Source organism: Ixodes scapularis, unplaced genomic scaffold, assembly GCF_016920785.2.
Source record: "Ixodes scapularis isolate PalLabHiFi unplaced genomic scaffold, ASM1692078v2 PGA_scaffold2__306_contigs__length_199485367, whole genome shotgun sequence".
Classification (NCBI taxonomy): Eukaryota; Metazoa; Arthropoda; class Arachnida; order Ixodida; family Ixodidae; genus Ixodes; species Ixodes scapularis.
In genome coordinates this window covers 101,767,024-101,791,711 of record NW_024609857.1, presented here as the reverse complement: position 1 = coordinate 101,791,711, position 24,688 = coordinate 101,767,024, and the positions used below count along the sequence as shown (strand labels likewise).

Sequence of the window (24,688 nt, the reverse complement as noted above, 5' to 3'; positions counted from 1 at the left end):
ACAAAGAACAAAACTCTTTATCTTACATAGCTACCGACGGCACACTGTCAGCTGTCAATAAATTGTTGTCTTTTTTACCGGTCTACAATGTTCTGATTTTATACTTGCTGCTTAATTAATATACAGAATGGGTGATTACTAATTTCTGAGGAATCAGTAAATATGCCCAATGAACTTCAAGAATATGACAAAAATGAGTACATATTTTTAATGAAGTGGCGAATGCGAATCGTTTTAAATTGGCACGTTTGACGCAGAATCCGCTAAATTAAAAAAAAAATTAAAAATTAAAATTGGCGAGCTTTTGTCCGCATCTGCCAGTTTTGCGGTGAGCTTTTCTCCGGTGAGCTTCTCTCCGGTGAGCTTTTCTCCGGTGAGCTTTTCTCCGCCGCCCGAATCGAATAGTGTATAAGCACGAGATCACTTTACAACAAGGTCACCGCTAATAAGTTGGGGATCAACGTGAGCCGCATGGTATTTGTTCAAAAATCTCTATGGCAATATATCAATCGCTGCAACCGGAACGTTTAGCGATTATGCCATTTCTGTTAAATGCTGGAACGAGTTCGAACGGAATCTCCTAATGCCAAACATCTGCCCGTCCATTCGTCGTTGCATTTTCCGCTGAATTCAGAGGGAAAATCGGCGTCACCACGACACGTGACTTGACGGCACGAGACCTATACACAGATTAAGTTTTCTTTCGTTAAATATATCGAGGAAATTGACGCTACGTGGCTTACGCACCTATTCAGTTACCCCGGTAAATTAAGTGCAAAAATTCACGTCACGTGATCTTAACAGCTATTCATTTTTTGCATCATATTTAGCAGGGATATTGATGTCACCTGACATGACGTCGCGACCTATGCCCGAATTCAGTTTTCCCGCTGAATCAGGCATTGAAATTGACTTTACGTGACATATGCACCGATTAAATTTTCTCCCAAAAATTTTGCAGAAATTACATTTAATTAAATTTAATTTCACGCGACTTACAAACCAATTCAATTTCCACGCTAAATATAGCGGAATAATCAAAAAAAGAAAACGTAGCTGTTCTTAGCTCCTGGCTTAATTATTTAATGTCTTTTAAACAAATGGAAACGATCGCTACTTAAGTACTGCATTTCGTGCATTGTAGAATAAATGTCGCTGCCAATCTTTTCGTTTTATGTATAAAAGGTTTTGGAGGCTCAATTAATCTCGGCCTTGGTTTTTCCTCAATGCCACTTCTGGTCGTGGTACGCTTGGCCTAAACAAACATTTATATGTGCCTGGGGGAACACGAAAGCGACCCGCTCGAAACACGCAGCTTAACGTCGTTACCTTCAAGTGGCAGTAGCGTCTTCCTAGGCCCCGTTCTCAATTCTTTCTTTTTCCTTTTTTGTTTCTTTACTAGCTCGAGTGGGGTTTGAGTGGGAGAAGGGTGAGGGCGTGGCTTAGAATGAAAGAGACTGCTGGGGGCTTTGAAGAGCCTGAACAGGCCTCGGAGGCACATCTTCAAGCGGGCTAACGAGGTTATGATGCTGCTCTTGAACGACCCTCCGATAATCTTTTTCGGGATAAAAATAAATAAAAAAAAAAAATGATTACTAAAAAGGGCAAAAACAGAGAACACGAAGAATGACTACGGATCACCGCTTTTGCGGAGAGGCGTATTCAGTTTAATTCGCCGTCTGAAGAGTTTCGAGTACTGCAGAAACAGAATCGAGCAAAAAATTAAAAAAAGAAAGGTTATTTGCATTTATTTTGAATTTTATTTCACGGAGTATGAATACAGCCGCGACTGTAAAAAGAAACTTCGTTCTCAAGAATTTGTTGCTACTCGAAGCTACGCAGCTACTACGAAGACATTACAAAAATAAAATATAAGCGTGGTTTGTTTATCGTGCGGCATTTTGTGTGGGTTATTTCCTCCAAAGAAAAAGCAACACAAGGCTATTTGGCAGAGCGCTACATGTTCCAAGAAAAAAAGATAATTATTAAAAATAAATATGCATTTGTGGGTCTTTGGCGCTTCGCGAAACACTTGTGCAATTCATTCAGCGTTTCTGGGATTTAGTAAAGACGCCAGAATTAGATCGAAGGGGAAACATATGTGTTTCTAGCGGAGATAAACACATTAAAATATTTCAAACAAAAGCCTGCAGCTCTTCCTGCTAATTTTTTTTATTCTCGTGAAATGTAAGTTTGGGGAAATTATATCTTATGTATCCTTGAACAAAAACATAAATTTGGAGAACGTTTGGACGCCCTCACGCAACCCTAACGAGCAATGAAACGCCTCCCTCCTATGGAAACTTGTACCGAAAGAGAAACATGGAAAGGATCAGCGCAACACATAAAGCGACTTTCTTAATTTCTGACGATTTGATGCTTTTTGTTTCGACGCGTCCGCCCCCGTTTCTTTTAGCTATTATGCAAATAAGCACCTATGATTAAACTACAAAGCTACAACCAAAAATATAACAGAGTCACCGGCGGTTTAAAGGGTACTGAATCGAAAGCTAAAATATACGCGAAAGATTAAGAAACCAAGACGAATATAATCAATATTATTAATAAATGCTGATCACACCCGTATATTTTGAGCGGATTGCAATAGTTTAAGTTGCAAGCGATGCCTTTTGTCGAGCGCTTCATGATCAGCCATCAAAAGTGCGATGCGCCTCGGTATATCTGCCGCTCTCGTGACGTTATCGACACACGCAGGGCCAAGCGTATACCGTCGTTATGAGCTTCGCCACTTCTTGGCGTGAACGCGTTAAGGCCCCTTCACATACTTGCGTCCAGGGGGACCGCTACGACTACGAACGAATGCGACCTGTTGGAACAACAAGTTGCCGCGCAGCGAGGCGCCGAACGGCTGTTTCGTTCGTTTTCGTTCACAACGCAGTAGTTGAGCCGTGCTGAATTTTTACCACAACGGTGGACCAATCATAGGTCGAGGAGAGCTCGGCCGCGCGCCTTGCATGCCGGTCGCGGTTCCAGCTATCTGCTGGGAAATATGACGTCGGTGGTAATCGTCGACGCGGTCGACGTGGTGGAAGCTCATCGTTTCGTGTAGAACTTTTTCCTTGAATGTGAATTCTCGGTGTGCGTCGCGATAATGTACGTCCACGTCCTCGAATGGAAGATTCATCTGCTTGTGCGGCGATGCCGTGACGGCACCCTCAAGACAGCAGGAACGCTTGTGCCGTCGCGTTTGTTTACCTCGACTACAGTGGTTCTTTTTTAGTATTTGTATCCTTCAACATCACCCGGATTTCTCATTTTGCGCACTCCCTGCGTGTGCTCAAGTTGAAGATATTACTGGTGCGTACTGTATTTAAAGGCTTGCATGAAGTGTACGAATTTTTCCGCGTTTTCATCAACCGAGAAAAGTGGTTAACGTTAGCCTCCCTGAACGCTCGCAACAGCTATGTGATCACTAAATCACATCTCTACGTTGCTATGTCGCTGCTAAACTTTCGTGGTCTTCTATAATTGTAGAAAAAGCGTGTGGCGAGATTTGTACTAATGTTAAAGTTGTGTGTCTAAGTGGTGATCGTCCAAGACGGCGTACTGCATCTTTTTCTTGTACCAGGCTTACGCTGAGCTAGTTGGTTCATACTTTACCAGCTGAACTAAAATAAACATACACACAAGTAAATGACCATACTCACCAATGGCGGTGCGTACGGTTTTTTTTTCTGTGTGTGTGTGGTTTTTCTTTTTGCGTATGTTTTTTCTACTTCAGTTGGCCTTATACGAAGATCTTTTTTTCTTTTCTCATCCACTCAGCCCCGCTAGGCTATCCTGGAAAAAAAATTAATAAAGCTTGAGGATATAGAAAAGTGCTTCTCCATTTTGTTGTTACACCAGCGAGTTACAACGCGTCCCCTTGTTCGTGAGGCATCGCGGAAACAGCTGACGGCGACGAAGAAGCGGCCGCCGTGATGATGACTTGCTGCGCTTGTTGCAGTCTTTGCAGGAGCGTGTACGCGCGGTGAGGAGCGGTCATTCCGGTCCCTCCGGTCACAACAGACGCAGCCGTAGCTGACGCGCTCGTTTCAGATGTCTGAGCCAGCCTTTACAATCGCGCTTAGTCGAAGCACCCGAGGACTGAACGACCGCACGACCGCACCGTCTCATCGATCCCATCGTCCTGATCGCCCCACCGCCACCACAGCGTTCGCGAAGGGCTCGCGCTGCAGGCTACCTGCGGTTGTGTGTGTAGAATATCACGTAGAAGCGAAGATTATTAGTACGATGATGATATCGGGCAACGACGCCGGCGCCAAGTCGCTTGCTGCCATATCGTATTCAAGCCATTCGGTTATTCGGCCAAGCCGTGTTGTTAACGGGTCAACGCACCACTTCAACGCCTTCGCTCCGCTTACGTGGAAAAAAAGGCTTCACTACAGAACTAATTGGTGCACAGTCGCGGGATACGACGGACGAACGATAAGAACTGCTTGTTGGCAGATCTTCCTGGATCGCAAATGGTAACGAAGTGTGGTTACAAAGCACCGGCGCTTCACGATAGTCGGGATACTACGTCGCTGCTCCGATCCTCCGCCACAGAAAGGTACGGCGCCTCGCCGTAACCGCACAGAATGCTCCCTAACATTTGATCCATTCATCGAAGCAAACAACCTGTTCGAAGAAGACGGCCACCCGGCCGCCAACTTCGTTGAAAACGGGAAAGGCTCCTCGTCAACAACGCTTGACGACTCGGCCCAACGTGGCCCACTTAGCGGCGGCATTCTACGCTAATCTCTCGCGCTCGTGTACAAACCTAATTTGTGTATACTAGTACGCCGTGCTTCCGCGGCGCAGCGCTGCCCCTACCGGGCCAATCACGCAAGGACTCTCCAACGAAGCTCCAGAGGCATCCGACAGGTGAAATTTGAGAGTCAATTAACTTGGTTTAAAATTACTTTTTTTCTCTCGCCTTTTTCTACGAACAACCGGTGCCTCTGAGGTCTTCGTGCTCGATAGTCCATATTTAGGCAAAGAAATAAGCGCTAAAGTTTTGTTTCCGTTCGCCTTTAATCAGCATACGAAACTCATGACAGTACAAAGGAGCAGGCGGCAAGGAGAAAATGAGACTGGCGAGCCATCTCACTTTCGCCTGTTATTTTTGAAAAAAAGGCAATACATTTTTTTAGTCCTCATAGGTCTTCCCCCGTCTCTCCCCCCTAGTTTTGTTGTTTTCTGCCGTTCCCCTCCCGCCGCTCAATCATCCAGAAATAATAGGTGCATAGTTCCGTTTCGTCGTTACGTATAAGACGATCATCTTCCCAAATCCCCCGCTTCTCCGAGGCTTTTACATATCTTTTCAGTATTATTTTGTTCGCTCTTTATTTGTCCCTTCTGGCCTGTACTTGCGGCGGGGCGCGCCTGCTTGCACGCTGACCGGTCACGCGACGTGTTGCGAGAGGTGAACTGTCTCGTTGTGTCGCTTCGCCCCCGTTCAGTTGATGATCGAGTCGCCCGCCCGTAATCAATCCAAGCCCCCATTTTACTCGACGAACAGAAAAGCCACCGTCAAGTTTGCCGATGCTACGGGTTGAACGCGATGGCCAGTGTCGGATCCAGAGCACGAAAGTGACTACGAGGCGCTTAGTCTTGTGTGCTACACTTTTTTTCTGCTCGGTAACGGCCGCACTAATCCCTCAAAGTCGGGGCCACACTTTTCGTACGACACGCAAAAAGACTCGTGGTGTTCGCTCTAGAAGTGATGACAGGATTATCTGTGGGACAGTGTCTTATATGACGTATTAATAGGGCACGACGGCGGCTTTAGTCGTTCAGTAGTGAACGTTAGGGTCATTAGGTAGGCGACGACACTTTCAGCCATCTTGGTGCTTTCAATCATGGTTGCCAGCAGTTATCCGAAGCTTTATTTGAAATCGTTTGCAGGAAAACGCTTTTCCGTCCTCCAGAAATGTTAAAACGCTTCGCGACAGACCCAAACAATATTGCCCGAGCTTTCTGTCAGCCAATCTAAAGCGGAAGAGGCGGCGCTTTCTCGAATGGGGACGGTCGCCACTTACGCCAATTTTTAGCTGAGCACCAAGATGACGGCGCCGCCCTCCCCCCCCCCCCCCCCTTTCCTCCCCCCCCCAAAAAAAATAAAACACACAAACACACAAACAAAAACAACAAATGGTTGACTGTGACTGGAATGCGGATACTTTAAGTGTAGCATATGTACTGAACATTAGTGAACAGTGATTAATGGGCCCCAGGGGTGGGCAGTTTAGGTTTGTCTATCATTTCAAGACTATCAGTTGTTTCTTCCTTTTCTTCGGGGCTCAGAGGGTGCACACTTTCAATTAGTCGCCCTGGCTGACTATAGAGTTTGTACTTTTTGATGAATAGTGAAGTAACAGACTTTTCCTCTTCTTTTTTTTTTTTTTGCAGCGGTGTTTTTAAGGTTTGGTTTCCCCAGTTTCGTGTCCGTGGACGTATAAATCTCGACACAACCCTCTGGACAGCTACCGCCATCTATGAGCGACAGCGGCACATAGCACAGCTCCGCTGCTCTTCCTTCTCCACCAGAGTGGAAAGGCTGAACGGTTTTTAATTGAGTTATTTATTTTTGTTTTTCTTCAAGGTTAGTTTTTATTGCTTGCTTTAAGTATATTACTGTCTAAGAGAAGAAAAGATAGCAAAATGAAAGAACAAACAAACACACGCACATATTTCCTTTCTCTTGTTGTGCTTTTAAGACAGTTAATATTTAACCTGCTAGCCTGCATCGCTTGTTTTGCGAAGGGTTCGTTTGTGCCGTGACACCTTTCGACAAGATCATGTTGGTTACAATTAAAAAAATGGAAAAAAAGAAGAAACACGGAGAAATAGAAAGCGTCAGCCCCTCCCCGTCTTGATGTACTTTTATTTTTTCGTGTTTTTTTCAAGATTTTGTCGAATCGATAAAAACGATATAATAAACTAAAATGTAATTGCTAATAAAAAAATTTTGTGACTTCTTGGTATATCGTAGGCATGTGCCGTACAGTTTAAAGGAACGTAGGTACCCTTCATGGTAATGTCTGCAACCCGAGGATATCGAATTATAGAATATCGAACGACAAAAACAAACGAGACATTGTTTCGAGCAGATCGCTTGACTATCACCAGCTTTCTCTCACAATCGTCCACCTCTTAGCGTAAATTTATTCTATATTTATTACATGCTGACGCAGCGCCACTGCAGAATGGTTACCGAGTGTTCCTTAAGCCAAGTTACGCCAGAAATAAGCGCCTAAAACAGGAAATCCTACTTCTCCTCCAAACGCAGCCAGCCCACGCTTTTAGCTCGCATTTTACTCATTCAACACACATTATCGCCCGCAAATCGAAAGCGCAGTCTAGCGTGACATGTCGGCTGGAGACCTCGATCTGCTTCGTCCCCCGCTTTCTTCGCCCTCCTCAAGCGGCGCCGACGGCCCCCCTCCAAGACGGACAAGCTTGCCCTCTTCAGAACGCAGCGATGCATGCGTGGATAGATAAGTTCCCCCCGGCTCGTACTGAGTTTCACCCAATGATGGACCGCAGAGGGCGCTACGAGTCACCCCAGCCAACCCAGTATACCGCGAATGCTGTCTCGTGATACATTCGCAGTGCGCACGACGCTGCGTCCGTCCCCGTAGATAACGTGACAGTCACACGGCATTGGATTGGCTCCGATGACTCGTATATCGTCCGGTCCACACAGCCTAGAATAATCAAGGTCTGCGAAACAACCGTTCTTTTTGCATAAAATGCCGTAACAGTCGAATAGCTCCAGCTCGGTGATTGGACCCCAGTCCGATGCCGAGCGTCTTTCGTCCCGTTGATTGGTTACGATGTCCAGCCGAACGTTTACGCGGCACTCGTGTCCAATCCCTGTCTTCGCTCGGTCTTGCTCTGGTGACTTCAAGAATTTTAGCTCGCTGGCTATTTTCGTTGTCACATCAAGAAAGAAGGAAGCTTTGCGCCTGCGTCGTCCGCCGCACGAAGTATATTTCTTTCAAGCTGCAGTTCTGGAAGGAAGAAACGTTGACTTTGGTGCTTGAAACGTGTACGCCTCGACGAAATAGCCTAAGGCTTACTCTAAGATGCACCTACATATATCTTGATTCGACAGATAAAGGGCAAGAAAGTAAGTAGCAATCCGCGACGAGCCGGACTTCATTATATTACGCTTCCCGAGGGGATAGAAAGTATATATGGGTGGTGGCGGTCCTGTTCGGTCCATCGTGAGGATGAAACGGACGGCTCTGCGTTCGGTCAATCGGGGCGCACGAGGGATGCGGGGAGAGAGAAAGAGAGAGACACTCTCGGCCGAAACCGATGGTGTTTGCTGAGTAGCCTCACCGGGAAACTTGACGTTTCCGGTCTTCCTCGTGTACAAGCCGACTCTGCAACTCTTGACGGGCGGAACTGTGGCGTGCCGCCGTGTACTCTGGTTTCCGGCTGCCTGGAGGGTACCACTCTGTTTGCCGCGCAAATATGCCACGAGGCTGGAGACTCCCATCCGGAACTTGATGAAGCGACTTTGGCGGGTATTGCGACCGCCGGTTGACTGACGGGGTTTGCTTTCCGCGTGTCGCTTTCTCCTGTATCTGGGCCTTTATAGTAGGGTGGTCAAATTCGTCACACAGAAACCGGCTTTAGACACGTTCGACTCACACATATTTACGAAGCTGTGGTGGCGGTAACGTGTTACCGTTGTCGCGTTATCCTTTTTGGTAACGTAGTAACGTACTCGTTGCTTTTTTTTCTTTCAAAACGGTAACAGATAACGTTCTTACGTTGGTTTTTTCAAGTAACGGGTAAAGTAGTCGCGTTACTCGCTACTTCTTCTTCTTCCCAAAGACTTGGAAAATTACGCTTGAATATGTTTCGGGTTTTTAGGCGCCGTGCTATGTAAAGTTTTCCCTTTTTTTTTCGTTTTCCCTTGTAAGCATCTATGTGAAACCGCAAACAATTAAATAAAGTAATTATGTTCAATTTGTGCTTAAAACTTCATGTTTCTTGAAATTCAGCGCTTATGCATGCCTTTAGCGTCAAAACAATCACATCTGTTAATTCAGATGTGAGGGTACTGATGACAGAGGCAGAGTTAAACGTTACTTAAAGGGTTTAATAACGATGGCAAATTTATACGGCGGTTATGGCGGGAACATCGCATGGCGGGAGCGTCGTCTAGAGTTCCCTGGTTGGGCCAGGCTTGGCTTTGTGAACAACAAGATGTCGGCAGGTGGCGCTAGTAATGAGCCTGCTCACATCCGACTCCCTCTTAATAGGACCAAGGCCCTTTGGTCCCGAAGCTTTCATTCAGAAAGGTCGTAATCTGTCAAGTAGTTGGGCAGGCTTCGCACTCGTTGGGTCCTCGCGCTTGGACCGGGGGCTGCAAGTTCTGTGTTGACACTAGGCGTTGGTCCGGTTGTTACGGGTTCTGCTTCGGCACTGGCTGTTGGTCCGGTTGTCACAGGGTCTGGTTCGGCACAGGCTGTCGGTGAGGATCGCAGATGGGCAAGGAAGGTAGGGTCAACGTATGGAGGACGGAATACTTTGAGCTGGCTGGAGTGCGCAACTCTCTCGCCTCTTGATGATTTGTCGGCTGGATTAGTTATACGGCGAATCTCATAGGTGACTGGAGTCTTCTGTGCGATGATTTGATAAGGTCCCTTGTAGGTTGGAGCAAGTTTTGTAGTGCCATCTGTGATTGGTTCTTGACGTCGAAGCCATACATACTGGCCTGGTGTAAAGGTGACATGGCGATGGCTCTCGTCATGGCGACGTTTCCGTCGTTGTTGAGCTTGCTCAGAATTCTGTTGCGCTTCACTGCGGCGTTCTGAAAGGTCTAGAAGTCTTGCTTATAGGGTGGTGGTTCCAAGGCATCGGAACTTCTCCATGGGCAGTTTGGGCACATATCCGTGCAGCAACTCAAAAGGGGAAAACTGTAAAGTTGTATTGACGGCTGTGGTCACAGCGAAGGCTGCGGCGCTTAGTTTCTCTTGCCAACGTGATGGCTCTGCGTTGCACATCTTTCTCAGCACCGAGACTAGCGTTCCGTTACTTCTCTCGACAAGCCCATTGCTTGCCGCATGGAATCGAAGCTACTCGAAGAGTGCTTGCATGGCTTTTTTAAATTTAGCGGGGGCACTTTTGAGTCTAAGAGGCATTCTTGTCCACTGGAACATGCCACGATGCGTAATGAAAGACGTCTTGAGCTGGTCTTCCGGGCGCACTCTTATTTGCCAGTAGGCAAACCTCAGGTCACGGCAGGTGAACAACGAACAACCTGCTATGTCGTCCATAATGTCTTCGGCACGGGGAAGCGGCTGAGCGACACTGACTGTCTGCTTGTTAAGTGGGATGTAGTTTACACACAGCCGTTTCTTGCTTCCACGAAAAACAATGACAATGGGGAAGGCCCAAGGGCTAGAAGAAGGCACTATGATGCCCTTCCTCAGGAGCTCATCAATTTGCTGCTCAATAAACTGTCGGTCATCAGCAGCATACCGATACGGTTGCCGACTGTAGGGTACAGCGTCTGGAACGAGGTCAATGGCGTGCTGTGCTCCTTCATAGAGTCCCAAGTCGTGGTCGTCTGTAGCAAAGAGAGCAATGTGTCGCTGCAGGACATTTTGAACCGCAGTAGACTCTTCTGGCTGTAGCTCTGTGCCAATTTGGGCTTCGCTTAGAATGGAACTTGTCTTGTTGCTCTCGAAACTGTTCGGGCTACATGTTTTTGGAGAATCACGCTCTGGCTGGGGCAACTTTTCATGGCATACCAGAGCCAGCCACAAGGGCTGGTTGTCATCTGGGAGAGGCTGAAGTTGGAGACCACCTGTCGAAGGGATTGTCGGTGCAAACGGGGAAGAAGTCAGGGTGTGGAGAAGGACAGCGTTCGACATCCTCGGCAACACCTTCTCCTGGCACAACAAGACGGCACCTGAGCTGGGGTGGCGAATTTCAGTCGGATTAGGCGGCCTCACAACAAGTTCTGCATGTGCTGCTTCGAACCAGTCCTCTCCGAGGATCAGAGGCAGGGTGTTGCGCGCAAGTACCATCACCTCCACGACGGCAGAGATGGGACCAACGGAGATGCGAGTGCACAGAGTACCAGTTGGTACAACTGTGCTGCCACCAACGACAGCAATGGGTGGCTTTGTCCATGGTGGCAAGCTCAAGGTTCCGATAAGCTCTTGCGACAGTATGGTCAACTTAGACCCACTGTCAGGGAAAGCGTCAACCTTGCCGATTGTTGGGACATCGGCTTGGACTACAGCACACTGGACCATTGAGCCCTCAGGTGGCTCAGAGTTCTGGAGGCAGGACATGGCAGGGGCATTGGTCTTGAAGCTGGCTGGCTGCTGATTACGTGGGGTCCTTGCAGCGGTGCACTTGGCGGAGAGGTGACCCAGCTGCCGGCAATTGTAGCACACAGCCTTGCTCAAGTCTTGGCCGGGGCGATGGGCGGGAGCTCCGTGTTTTGATGTAATGGCAAGGTATCGTGCCTCCTGCTGTTCTTGTGAAAGAGACGAAATGCGCTGTGGTATGGCGGACACACGTTCAGCTCGATTTAAAGATTGAGTAGAGGAAGGCGTTGCGTGTGGTTTGGCAAATGGTGGCCTTGCACTTTCAGCCTCTGTGCGGTTTGACCTTAGACGAGAATGGCTTAAGGTCTGGTCGAGTCGTGTTACAATGTCCATGTATGCAGTGACCGTCGCAGGGCACTGCGCTGTGATGGATGTCGCTAGATGTTCGTCATTGATGCTTTGAACAGCATACTCTATGCACTGAGCATCAGTCAGCACGACGGGGCATTTCGAGATGAGTTTTAGTTTTGCCAGGGAATAGTTAACGAGGCTCTCTGCAGGCGACTGCACCAGAGCGGTGACCTTGTGCTGCCACTGCAGAAGCGTAAGGCGATCACCGAACTGTGCCTGGAAGGCGGCCTTAAAGCTGTCCCAAGTTAGGCACTGGCGTCCAGAAACAGCTTTCCAGTTAGCGGCTGGGCCTCGAAGCTTGCCGAGAGCGACAGCGAGAAGTGTCGAGGGCTCCCAGGAAGCCAGTCCTTGTGTTCGCTCCAGCTCCTCGATCCAATGGCGGGCCGAAATACCTCCATCGCCGCTAAAAGCTGGAAGCGACGCGGACAAGTCCGGCAGGGTAGTCACCTGCACAGGAGCCGGTGCACGTTGAGACACGGTCAGGAACTGCTGCAGCAAGCTTGTCAGTAGCTGCGTGGACTGCGCCGGGTCGAGAGTCGGGAGAGGCGATGACACTTGCGGGCCTTCTGCGGAGGCCGCCGAGTCGGGAAGAGGCAGGGTCGATGGCGGTGGCGAGGGGCTTCGGGCGATGTCGTCCAGGAGGCGGTGGATGATTTCCTCTTTGGATCCGGCGACGTCAAGTTTGCGACGAGACAACTCGTCGCGAAGGTATTCCGCCGTAAAACCGTCGAGGTCGCTTGGCGTGGCTTCGGCCCAATTGACAAGAGGCATGGCGGGCGGGCGGGCGGGCGGGCGAAACAAAAGATGCGACTCGTTCTTTAGGCGAGTTAGGCAGGCGGTGCGGGCGGGCGAGTGGCATCCAGGCTCCTTGACATGTCGACTGCGCCAAATGTGAGGGTACTGATGACAGAGGCAGAGTTAAACGTTACTTAAAGGGTTTAATAACGATGGCAAATTTATACGGCGGTTATGGCGGGAACATCGCATGGCGGGAGCGTCGTCTAGAGTTCCCTGGTTGGGCCAGGCTTGGCTTTGTGAACAACAAGATGTCGGCAGGTGGCGCTAGTAATAAGCCTGCTCACACAGAATTAAAAAAAAAAGGAACGCGTTCCTTTTATCGCTAATGGCAACGCGCTCCTTTAATTTCGGAGTAACGTCGGCTGGTAACGCGTTCCTTTTATTTGCGAGTAACGAAAAACACGTACTTCGTTGCTTTTTTTCGGTAACGCCTACAACACTGGTATGAAGCAAACGTGCTTGAAACATGCTTGCGGCGCGCCTGCAGACGATACTGTCATCGTGACTGCAAACCATGGCCTTTGTATGGTGCATGAGCAATGCGGCTGCCGTTCAGGTGGGGAGCTGTCGCGGTGCCTTTTGCGCTAAAGTACAAAAAAATGACCGGAGATATTGAGGGATTTGCTTTGAAATAATTATATCTTGTTAATATCAACATCTCCGCTCCTCCAATAATCTCTATTCGGTCTAAAATAACGCGACAAAAATACACGTATTTAACCCAGTTCGCTTCCGGAAACGTTCTCCATAAAGAAGGGGGAATGCATATTAACATGGTCCGTGTTAATGAGACACTTCTTTATATCTGCCACACGGCTCGAAAGCTAACGTTCGGTACCGTTCGAAAAGCTAGGTTCATCGAAGAGTGCCAAAAGAATTGGGCAGCAATATTAGGCTTCGCATATAACTTCGAGTCAACGGCAACCATTGAAGGATCGACTACGTGTAACACTGACAACAGTCGAGAACATATTTGTCATGTGGGAAAGCTGTCCAGCGTCTCAGTGCACGATAAGTCAACACGTAATGCTAGCTTCCGTGATCTCCACTTCAAGTGCATTTGGCCTCACTTCGAAGTTTGCCTATTCGCCTCGAGATCGAACCGTGTCGCCACCGTGCGGCCGAAATTGGGAACATGCGAAAGCCGGGATACCGCCGTGCGTCGTATGCTTCGGGCGCACGTTCAGAAGCATGGATCTCGAAAACATAAGCCTATTTCCGGCTGAGCTGAGCCCTCCTCATTAAACGCTTGCTGTTTTTGCTGTCGCATCTTTCTACTAAAGGTTGTGTTGCATCGTTTCACAGGCGTGGAAATTCAGCAAAGCGATCATTATTATGTCGGACGCTTCACTATAATCTGTGTGGTGGTTTGTATACAACAGCTGGTCCCACATATATTTCTTATCTCGCACAAACCATAGCTTTCATAAAACATTGAATGTTTGTTTAAGCTGTGGTTTGATTAAAATAATTACTTCGACTGAGCGCTACCCTTTAAAAAAACTAATTAATTCATAAATACGTAAGTTGATTTTTTACCGTCATTTTGCATGAAATTCTTTAAAACTCCACTTTTTTACTATTTTATTATGTAATAAATGGCATATTGCATTCCCATATTAAACTTCCCGTTGTGACGCCTACAAAAATATGAACACAGGAAGCCTTTTGACGTGAAGTAATTTTTAAGTTATTATTTGAACAGTATAATCACCCTCGAGGTTTATCACAAGCATGCTAAAGTGGTTTACCGTGCAAGCTTGTGTCCTAAAAGAAATAAAGACGTAACCGTGCAAACGCCACTGCGTTGCACGGTTACACCCGTTTGTTCCACTCCCAGTAGATGTATTAGAATAGTTTGTGTTACTTGTTTCAGTTGTCCTGCCAACGATTAGTTTTCGAATCTTAACTAGAAGAGGCGCTCCCACTTCATGCTATGTAGTAGAATTGTTCCGACTCCGAAAAACTTACCCACACCATGGCACAGTAAAGGAAAACATTGGCTGCAGCGGAACTCCCTAGCACGGTAATTTACGATACACCACTAACTTCTCCTTATGGAAAATATTTATATTGCTACAAATGCTAAAATTTGCAAAACAAAAATGCATAGAACCTGCCACATCACTGACCACAGCGCTCGTATTGTGGTATCCGGGTTGGAATTCATTGTTTTGTCGAATGCCTACGCTGGTTAGCCGCCAAATCTATTTTAAAATAAACAAATATTTAACAAAAAATAATGTAGTTCACCCGGAGACAATCATCCGTCTTAGTGATCCATGCTTCCCAACGTCTGCCACGAGCAGACGACGTTTCCACACAAGCGACTATTTAAATTTAGGTCGTACGCTGGTAACACGATTCGATCTTCAGTGAAGCACCGAACGGTACTGCACCATTTTCCGCTAAAATTGTTTTCCCACCAAACTTTTGCAAGCTGACCTGAACTCTGTTTTATCCTGGTGTCAAACGTGGCTAATGACTCTGAACCTAAACAAATGCAATCTGGTCAGGTTTACTAACAAACGACGAGCGGTTCTCACGGAATATTTCCTTGATGGCACAAGCTTATCTGCTGTTTTAGAATATAAGTATCTAGACGTTCTCTTCTTCAGCGAACTATCCTGGAACTCTCATGTTAAATACCTGTCCTCTAAAGCCAGCCGCACATTGAACTCCCTTAAACGTAACTTTAGGCAAAAGCCTGCAAAACTCAAAGAAACTTTATATATGGCAAACGTGCGTCCGATTCTAGAATATGCTTGCGCGGCGTATGATTTTTACACTAAGACAAGTATCTTAGAGCTCGAACGCATACAAAAACGTGCAGTGCGGTTTGTGACTGGCGATTATGATTTCTCTGAAAGCTCGTCTGCTATATGCACCAGATAAGGGTGGCCTTCGCTTGCTGACAGCCGAAAATATCTTAGACTGTCCTTATTTTATAACATATTTAATAAGAGAAATGGCATTAATAAAGAACAATACATTTCGTGCACTCACACAGTATTGATTCTAAATCGACATACACACGAATCATATGTTTTAATAAATATGAAACGATGCGACGCCGTTGGATTATTTTATATATTTTTTAAACTGGTTTAAAAATTTCTTTAAGACTACGAAATTCCGCTTCAATTCCTGAAAATTTGGATATCATGTTGTCCAATAAACAAAAACCTAGGTATTTTTGTATAAAAAAAAGATAAAACTACAAATTGCTGCATAGTCAGATCGGCTGTTTCAAAACCGCGGCCCTAAAATACAAGGAAGCACCATTAGTCTCGATTTTACCTGAATCTTTGGTAGTCACCGATCCCTACAAAAAGTTCGAGAAATTTTTGTGACCGCTGAAAACCATTCCGGGAGTGCGCTTCAAAGCGCACTCAGACAAGGCACAACTCCAGCTCCCGGTGCTAGTATCGGTAAACGAAGGCTCCATCTGCTAAACCTCTCTACAAACCAACAACGTGCGGCACATGATGACCCCTATCTACGCTTTATAATTGGCCCTTGATTTCTTACCGATCGATTACATAATATCAGGCTAATAAGTGACTACGCGTTACCCAAGGACTGTCCTCATCACGTCGACTCTACTATAACTTTAATAAAATAAAGTGTGGAACATTTTAATACATATTAACCACGTTGAATGAACCTGAGACTGGGGTACAGAAGAAACATCAAAACGTAGATGAGACAGAAAATAGAAAGGACGACGACGGTTAATATTCACCAGCTCGCCGGCCCCCTTACCACATTATCTTTAATACATATCCCAAATGCCCGGATTATTTTGCCGGGACAAGGAATAAAAAAATAAAAAAGGAGAATTTCTGGTCTTTTGCGGTGCGAGTTTCCGACACCCCTCTCGCTTACCTTATTGTCAAAAGAAAATTTAAAAAAAAGTTTACGAAAAGATGCGTACGCAATTATCGGTTGATTGCATAATGACCCATTTTCAGAACCAGCCTTATCCTCTCTTGACAATTCTTGAGTCCTCAACGTGTCTGAACTGGAAAAAAAAAAAGAAAAGCTATCACGCTTCACCGGGGGCAATTTTGAGTTCTTAATCCGCCCAAAGAGACTAGACCAATCGCACCCCCCCCCCCCCCCCCCCTTCCCCCCGCTCCTTAAATATTTGAAGAGATTCCGCACACCGAACCGGAAAGAGAGTACCGGGTGGAAAGGGGGGGGGGGGGCATTAAGTACAGGGGGAAAAGCTTCTTGCCATTTCTTTTTCTTTCTCTGAGGAGTTGCACGCTATAAATCTTATTTCAAGTGTCGTAGCCCCTTTTTGCGGAAGCGGACCCAAGAAGAAACTGGAACGGACGCCGGAAAGGGTTGCTTTCTGGCGCGAATTCTCATCCCTGCACCTCGCTCGGAAGGCTTTAAGGAGATTAAACCAATGATTATGAAGAAAACGAAAAAATAAAAATGAAGCGAAGAGAAAAAAATTTACGGGATGCTGTTGCGAGTCGAAGGTTTACGCCGCATTTACAGTGGCACTTGAACCGCATTCGGAAAGTTCCGAAAGCGATGGATTAAAGATGCAGTTCAATGTCACGCGCATTTTAGGACAAATATTTGATGGCAAAAATGAGTCGATTCGAAGTGTGGTTTCGATTCGAGCGTCGAGCGAACGTAGAACTAAACTCCGCGAGAACTTTTCTTGGCAATGCAGTGGAAGGTACGGGCACGCATTACCTCTTCTATTTTGAGCGCTGAATAAAGCTGTGCGCGGGCTCTGCTCTTCTCCCCGGAAATGCCAAGAAAAGTTGTCGCGGAGTTATAGCAATCGCCTACGATATGTTTGGGTGGCGCCCTCTTGTGGGTTCTACCCATGACTTCACTACAATGATTGTCAGTTGGGAAAGACGAGTTCGATGGCGCGTGTAAAAAAGCTATCCGAAAGCTTGGATTCATCATGTTTTGCAACCAATACCGGCAAAGTTGACAGTTTGGCACTGCACTTGTTTTTGTCGATGAAAACAGAGTTAATACTACTGAAGTCGTCATAATGAGCTTTCAGCCAATCGTTGAAGGTGAACCATAGCGACGGGCCTTCGTTATTTGTTTCCCTGACTTAGTTATTTTACAGTAGTTACTTCCGGCGTTCATATTTCGATGCCACCCCCATCTGGCTTTCTCAAAGAAGTTGTGGCAGCTGTTCAATTTCTACAAGTGCGGTTTTTGGTGGAATGCTTGTCAATGTTCAAAGGAAAGAGCTTTATCACACCATACTCCTGAGCACAATGTCTAAGAACGGGTTTGCAAAGTGTCTCCTTAACCCCCCCCCCCCCCCCCCCCCCAAAAAAAAAAAAAAGAAGAGAAAACAAAACAAAAACGTTTCGTTGATTTATTTGTTGCAAAACCGTATGTACGTATTTTTTTTTTTTCGGTTGTCGAGACATGCAATTATGTAAAAAGCGTCCTCGATGAACTTCAGAAAAAAAAAAAAAAAACGCATGGTGATGGCGAGTTGAAAGATGCCTATAGCTTAGCGATTTTCGATACACGCATAATGTGCGCGACGCTAGGAAAGAGAACAGAAAGATTTTTCCGCGAGTGTAAATCATTAATACCTTTAAAATTGCGTTAGAATATCTCGACTACGTGATCGAGCATGTCTTACTATCAGTGCTATTTCCAATTTGTAGAACGAGTGTTTTCGTATTTCCTTCCATGCAACAGGGAAATAAAAGGATCGGTGGCCGAGTGGGATAGCGCACTACAGCTCTGAGCATGTAGAGCGAAAGCTAAAACTTCACAACCACTGAACCCTAGGTAAAACCCCCCCCTCCCCTACGCCCGTTTCGATCTGGAACGGCACGGTACCGCGGTAGTGTACCACGACTGCATGACTCACGGTAAGGACCCCTGGCTATCAGTCTTACTGAATTGGATAAATGCTCATCTGCTGCGGAGACGCCACACGTACAGTACCTGGAGGCAGACTATATCCCGCGGTCTAAACATATATGCAACCATATATGACTTCGCCCATAAGCAAGATTTTGATATTTCGTCTCAGCGTCATGAGCGTTTCAAACCTAATTTGAAAAAGGAAAAGAAAAAAAAAAGAGAAAGAAAGCAAAAACGGATAAAAAGTGGTAAAAGTGCTGATCTTCTTTTTGATGCTTTAAAGTACACATTACCCAAGATGTATGGTCTCCGCTTTACTTTGTGTAACTCAGTAACTCGAAAAGCGATAAACCAGAGTTCAGTCGGCAACATCCACGCGATCATTTTTGTCTTCTATGAGATTACATCTACTCATGCTCAATCAATTAATGTGATGATTCGAGCAAATTTTGACCAAAACAATTTGTCCATGAACTAAAAGAAACTTTGGTAATTTATATATTTCCTCCTGAAATGCTTGAAAATATTGCAGATAATCTAGTGAACTACGGTGCTGCGCGTGTCGGTGCATTGTTTTGGTAAAAATAAAATAGCGCGAAAAAGACATGAACAAGGAAATGAGACATAAGAGGTGCTGACTTTCAAACCAGCTTAAAGCTGGTTGAACGGAGCCTTTGCGGTTCTACTGCATTGTCCCTGTCATCTGCGCTATTTCATTTCTACAAAAAATATTGTAGATAAACTAGAGACTCAAAAACATGACAGTTTGTGTTATATTTGTGGAAACAATTTGATTCTAGAATCAATAAGTATTGATAAACTTTTATATTCTAAATATAGGTCAAAATACAATATTTATCGGTGGCTTTGAGGGAACTTTCTACAATAACGAATAGTGGCAGCTCATAACTTACAGTTCTAGTTTGACCCAGGAAAGATTCTTAACTGAAGCTGAAGGGGCGTAACGGGCGTAAAGCGAACTCCACAGCCGTGAAATATTATTTAGGCTGGTGAGTTTGCAGCAATTGCGATTCCCTGCTGCAAAACTTGAAGTGACTTTCGCTTGATTTAAAGCCTTTGCAAAACTGCCAGCTTGGAATAAAATGGTCAGCGTCATTAATAATTGAACTTCGCGATCAGTCATTAAGAAAATTTATTCTCGATCACTTTCAGAAGTCTGCGAAGCTAGAAGCTTTGAAGTAATTACAAAGTTGCCCATAAAATGAAAGTAACAACCGTTGTGAAATAACGAAAATAGCTTATTTGATTCCAACCTTCGCTTGTCAGTTTAAGAAAAATGAGTGCGAGATGGGTGAACCAGCAAAGCAACTCATTACTCGGCCTAGATCTATCAATCGCGAGAGCGTATGCCTGAACTCGGCGTGCAAAAGAATTGAGGTTTCGCAAAGATGAGTTATTCATTGTTCAGAGGAAGCCTCGTCGATCGCGTCTTGAATCAGCTTCAAAGAGTTGCGAAGCTAGGAACGTACGAGAAGAAGAGTGGGTCATAGAAATGCTCGAATAAAGTTAAAAGAAGTGATTCATGGCCCGCTGCCGGAAATAACTGCATACACGCAATGTAACTCGGAAAACCTTAACCTTAAAATGAAGAAAGTAGCGTGAAATCTTCAAATCTCAGGCGTTAGAATCTTTGGTTTTACCGCTCGTATATGAATGATAAAACGCCTTTCATCTACCGTTGTCTGACTTAATGACCCCGAGACTAGGCCCTGATGTCCAAGATGACCTCCATGAATATTTCATATTCGATGATCTGCCCAACTGCCGCAACCTGCGTTTGCGAAATTTAGCTTATTGCTTAATTAAGCAATATAACAAATATCTGTTTAGATTCTTATCGTTGCTAATATTTGTGCACGTTCAAGCGAAGTGTTATGAGCATGGGGACATTATTAAATTAGGTAGGTTCCTTGCCTACCTATTAATCATAGAGAAACATAGTTCGTGGCGATTCGTGTGAACTAATTTGAAATCATCTCAAAATATGTTCGTTTCCCTGGAAATAGCGGATAATTATTGATGGTGGCATTTTGTCCGAGCACAGTGAAGAAATTGCTAGGGAACGGAGCGCAGGATATCGTTACCAATACGCCGACCTCACTAAGCGTTCGGCGCATGCGTGACGCCACCATAACGTTAGTTCACAGGAGGCAGACAGACGGCCATGCTTGCGAGGGCTTTTGCCGTCTCGTGCTCTACACACGCAGAGTTCCAGCGAGGTTGTTGCACGTGCAAAAAGACGAAACTTCCCTCGACGCATTGCGGCTGCGGTGGCGTACTCAAAGTGGCTGGTGAGATACGTCTATTACGGGATAATATAAAAAGAAGCCTTTAAAGCGCATTTTTTTAGAGCATATCAAGACCTCGATCAAGGTGGCTTGATCACATGTAAGTAAATGAATATCGTTTGTGTAATCTTCAAACCTTTTTTTGAACATTTTCACTTAATTAGCAACCGATTCTTTACGGATATACTTCTCGATTGAATTAAGCGACTCTGTCACCAACGCTAATAGCTTAGACTAATCAATGAAAGCATACGACTTGCGTGGTTGGATTTACTTCTAGAGCCAGTGGTGATTGATACGATTGATAGTATAAGAAATGCCTTTCAACGCTGAATAATCATTCCCATTTTTTACTATGCCTGCCTGCTTGGCCTCTGGCTATCTTAAACATAGCGCCTAAAAGTTAATAACCAGAAAATTGATGATTGCTAAATTTAAAGCAAAAATTTTATTTTTATATAATCAAAGTAATATACAGTTTTATAAGCAGCTGCATATGACTTCAAGCAAGGTAGTATGGAGGGTGACAAAGTTACCATGAATCACCCATCGCCGTTTCTAAAGCGATTAGCTTTCTTATGATTTTTAGGCCACTTTGAGGAGTTTCTGGCCGTTTATGTTTCCCGCTAAATTTTTCAGGGAAAATGACGTCACATGATTTGATGTCACGTGAGCCACGCCCATATTGACTTTACCCGCTAAAGGTAGCTGGAAAATTGGCACGTGATCGGCCGCGGCTCCTTTAATTATGTCTGGAGCTAATCGCGTAATTAGACAACAACATAGTTGGTTCTGCCCTACTTTCTTGCTGTACTTAATTCCCCGCTGGATGACAGTGGTCGAAACATACCGTAGTTGTTTTCACTCCAAAAACGCAATAAAAACTGGAAAAGACATACAACGTTCGGCACGTCTAGGAGCGTTACTGCGCTCCGCGAGAACTTTTCTTGGCAATGCTGTGGAAGGTACAGGCACGCGTTCCCTCTCCCATTTTGAGCGCTGAGTAAAGCTGTGCGCGGGCTCTCCTCCTGTCTCTGGAAATGCCAAGAGAAGTTGTCGCAGAGCACAATTTCTCGCTTTTTGTGTTTTATCAAGCTACCTATTTGCATAGGTATCTATATCCAGCTATTTGTGATTTAATCGATGAGAAAACGAATGCAAAAAAAGCATGGCATATTTGCTTTGACAACCAAATATTGTAGCAACTTCGCGCAAACACGAGGTATGCACAAAGCTTGCGTTTTGTTTAGGTTTCAAAAAGTGTGGTGCCTTGGGCTGTTTTTACACTGTGTGACAACGTTACGCGAAAAAGCGGCTGCCGAGTTTTGTTTTATTTTTTCTTAGAATTTCACAGTTGCCTTCAAAACTACTAGTGTTGTAGGAAGTGATAGTTTTGGTTCAAATAATTTAAGTGGTACAATTTTGTGTCTACCACTAGATTTTTCTGTAGTAAAATGCAAAAGAAGGCAGTGTCACGTTCCCACTGCGTAGAACAGTCTAAGTACATTAGGTAAGAGCCTGCGCGTAAAAATTTTGACTCTGCGAAAATGGACCTATGTCGTGTTAGCACTAACTTTGTCGTGCACTGAACTGTTCAACTACGAGCATTCAAACAATGAGTCTAGATGTCTCAGCAAAGACGAAACTTCCTCTACTCATAACAAGAATAACAAGAAGAAAGAACTAATCACTTAGGAAATAAAATAAAACAAGACATTACAACCTGCTTGATGGCGGTTGGCAGAAATTAGCATATACAATTATGAAATCTGACTCTTAGTCTATTTTCCCATTGAACCAGGGTGTAAGATAGACAGGTGGGGAAACGGCCCATAGAAGCCTACCGCAGCGCTGTGACCGGATTGTGTACTCGTCTGCTTGCGGGTCCCCCCGATTTGCGACAGATGGCGCTGCGGCGAGAGGAAAAAAAGTCGGAATCGAATTTGCGTGGAACTTTATGGGAGAGTGCGCAAAATAAACCGAGAGCAAGACAATCCTCCATTGAAAATCTTCGAGAAACTATCTCCGTCAGTTTAGCCAATCACCACCGGTCGCCCACCGGAGTGAGAGTTCGCGGTGCTCCACATAGATGGCGCCACAGAAAAAGAGAAAACCGAGGGGGACACAATCCGGTCGCTCATTTGGCTCTCGTTTCTCCACCTGTCTATCTTACACCCTGCATCGAACACTCGAAACGCCTATGCGGAGAGCAAGTCGTCTGCTTTTTGCGCAGGAGTTGAGGTGACGTCGGAACGACGCCAAGCTCTGATTGGCTTTGATTGAAAGGAGAGTGGGTAGACTTCAATCCTAGATGCCTCGAGGTCTACCCACTAATTATGTTCCAATCAGCCAATAAGAGCTTGGCGTTCAGACATCATCGTAGCCCCCGTGTAAGAAGCAGACGAACTTGCGCTCCGCATGACTGCAACAAGCTGATGGAGCTCAGGAAATCCAGAGGCAGCCGACGATACGAGCTGATGGAACCAATCAGACAGAATCAAAAGCGCACCGTCATGATGTTGGGCATGTTTTATATACGCGGTTTATCGTCGCTGGACCAATCATGTACAGGGGAGGCCTTAGTGACTTACGCTTTTGACGCTGCTTGATTGGGTTCATTAACTCGTAGCGTCGGCAGCGTCTGAACTTGAGCCGAAACGAAGTATAGTCACCGGCTGCGTTTACATGTACGCTACCGTAGCGCATCGAATAGAGAATTGACTATTTTGATGGGTAGTGTAGATGGGTGGAAGAGGAAAGACAAAGGTGGGTGTGACTGCTGGCCGTTCGATTCGATGCGCCATGATCGCATTCGTGCAAACCCAGCCGCCGACCCCTTGAGAAACGCATTGCGTGGAGAGTCTCGGGCGTCTTATTATCGCTCCCCATTCGTGACAAGACTGCTGGATTAACCGGTGAGAACAACAGAAGAACGAATCACAGAGTGAACATGACAACACACGCCCTGCACTTCCTGAGCTGTCAGGGACTCTAGACCTAAACATGCAGTCTGTGACATTAAGACAGTGAGCAATGTACAGACCGTCCCTGCTCAGCGTCTTACCGCAGACGTCGTTTCCAGGTCTCCGTTGTTTTTGACCTCGTTGTTCGCCGAGCTCTCCTCTTCATAGACTGCTGTGACTGGCTCTCAGAATGCTTCGGTACGAACTATACTTTTTTCACCCTTAAGCTGAGACGGCAGCCAGAGCTACAAGCGCGAGCTCGCCCGCGCTTTTGTCTTCGATACACGCATTTCTAGCCCGAGCTGCTCTCTCTGCGGAGGAACGCTTCAAAGCAGCGACCTGGAGCTATCGTGCTTATAGCATTGGCTGCGGTGTCAGCTTAAAGGTGCCCTCAGGAGGTTTCTGAGATCGCCTGAATATTGCGATAACTCACTCTGCTGGCTCTCAGCATCCTAGAAATCTCGAAATCATGACTATACGCGGCCAATATTTCATTAAAAAAGCAATCAAAGATCGCAACACGCCGAGGTCATCTCCGCCAGTGGGAGGAGCATGTTCGGAAACCAGGACCACTGTCAGCCAATAGCAAGCGAAGAATCCTCGCGCATCCGACCGATGGAAGTGCGGAGTGATTGATGTCTCGAGTGCGCGTGGCTCGTTGCCCATACAACCCGATTACGATTCAACCCAGCGAGAGCGCGCCTGAGAGCTAACAACCAAACACATCACAATCGCAAAAAAAATAAAAAAACACAGACAGTGCGTTGGTTTTGAAACGATTATTTCGGTGTTATGTTCCCTCTCCACGAAAAAGCATTTTTCGACTACTCTTATTTGATTTTATCATCTACAAATGCATTGTAATACCAGCATTTGCAATCTCAACGGAATGTCGCGTTTTCATTTGTCACATGTCGTCCTGGCTGCCGGAAAAATGTTCTTTCCATCACCGGAGCTGACATGGGTGTGTTCGATCTTTGATTATTTTTTTAATAAGGAAATCGGCCGCACATCGGTATGATTTATG

At 45.8% G+C, this 24,688-nt stretch overlaps 1 protein-coding gene across 2 annotated transcripts in view; it reads left to right on the top strand.

The window, feature by feature from the left end:
• The window catches only part of LOC120845191 (metabotropic glutamate receptor 5), a 460,349-nt gene that overhangs the window by 326,113 nt on the left and 109,548 nt on the right, over positions 1–24,688 (top strand). The gene's annotated exons all lie outside the window — the stretch shown is intronic.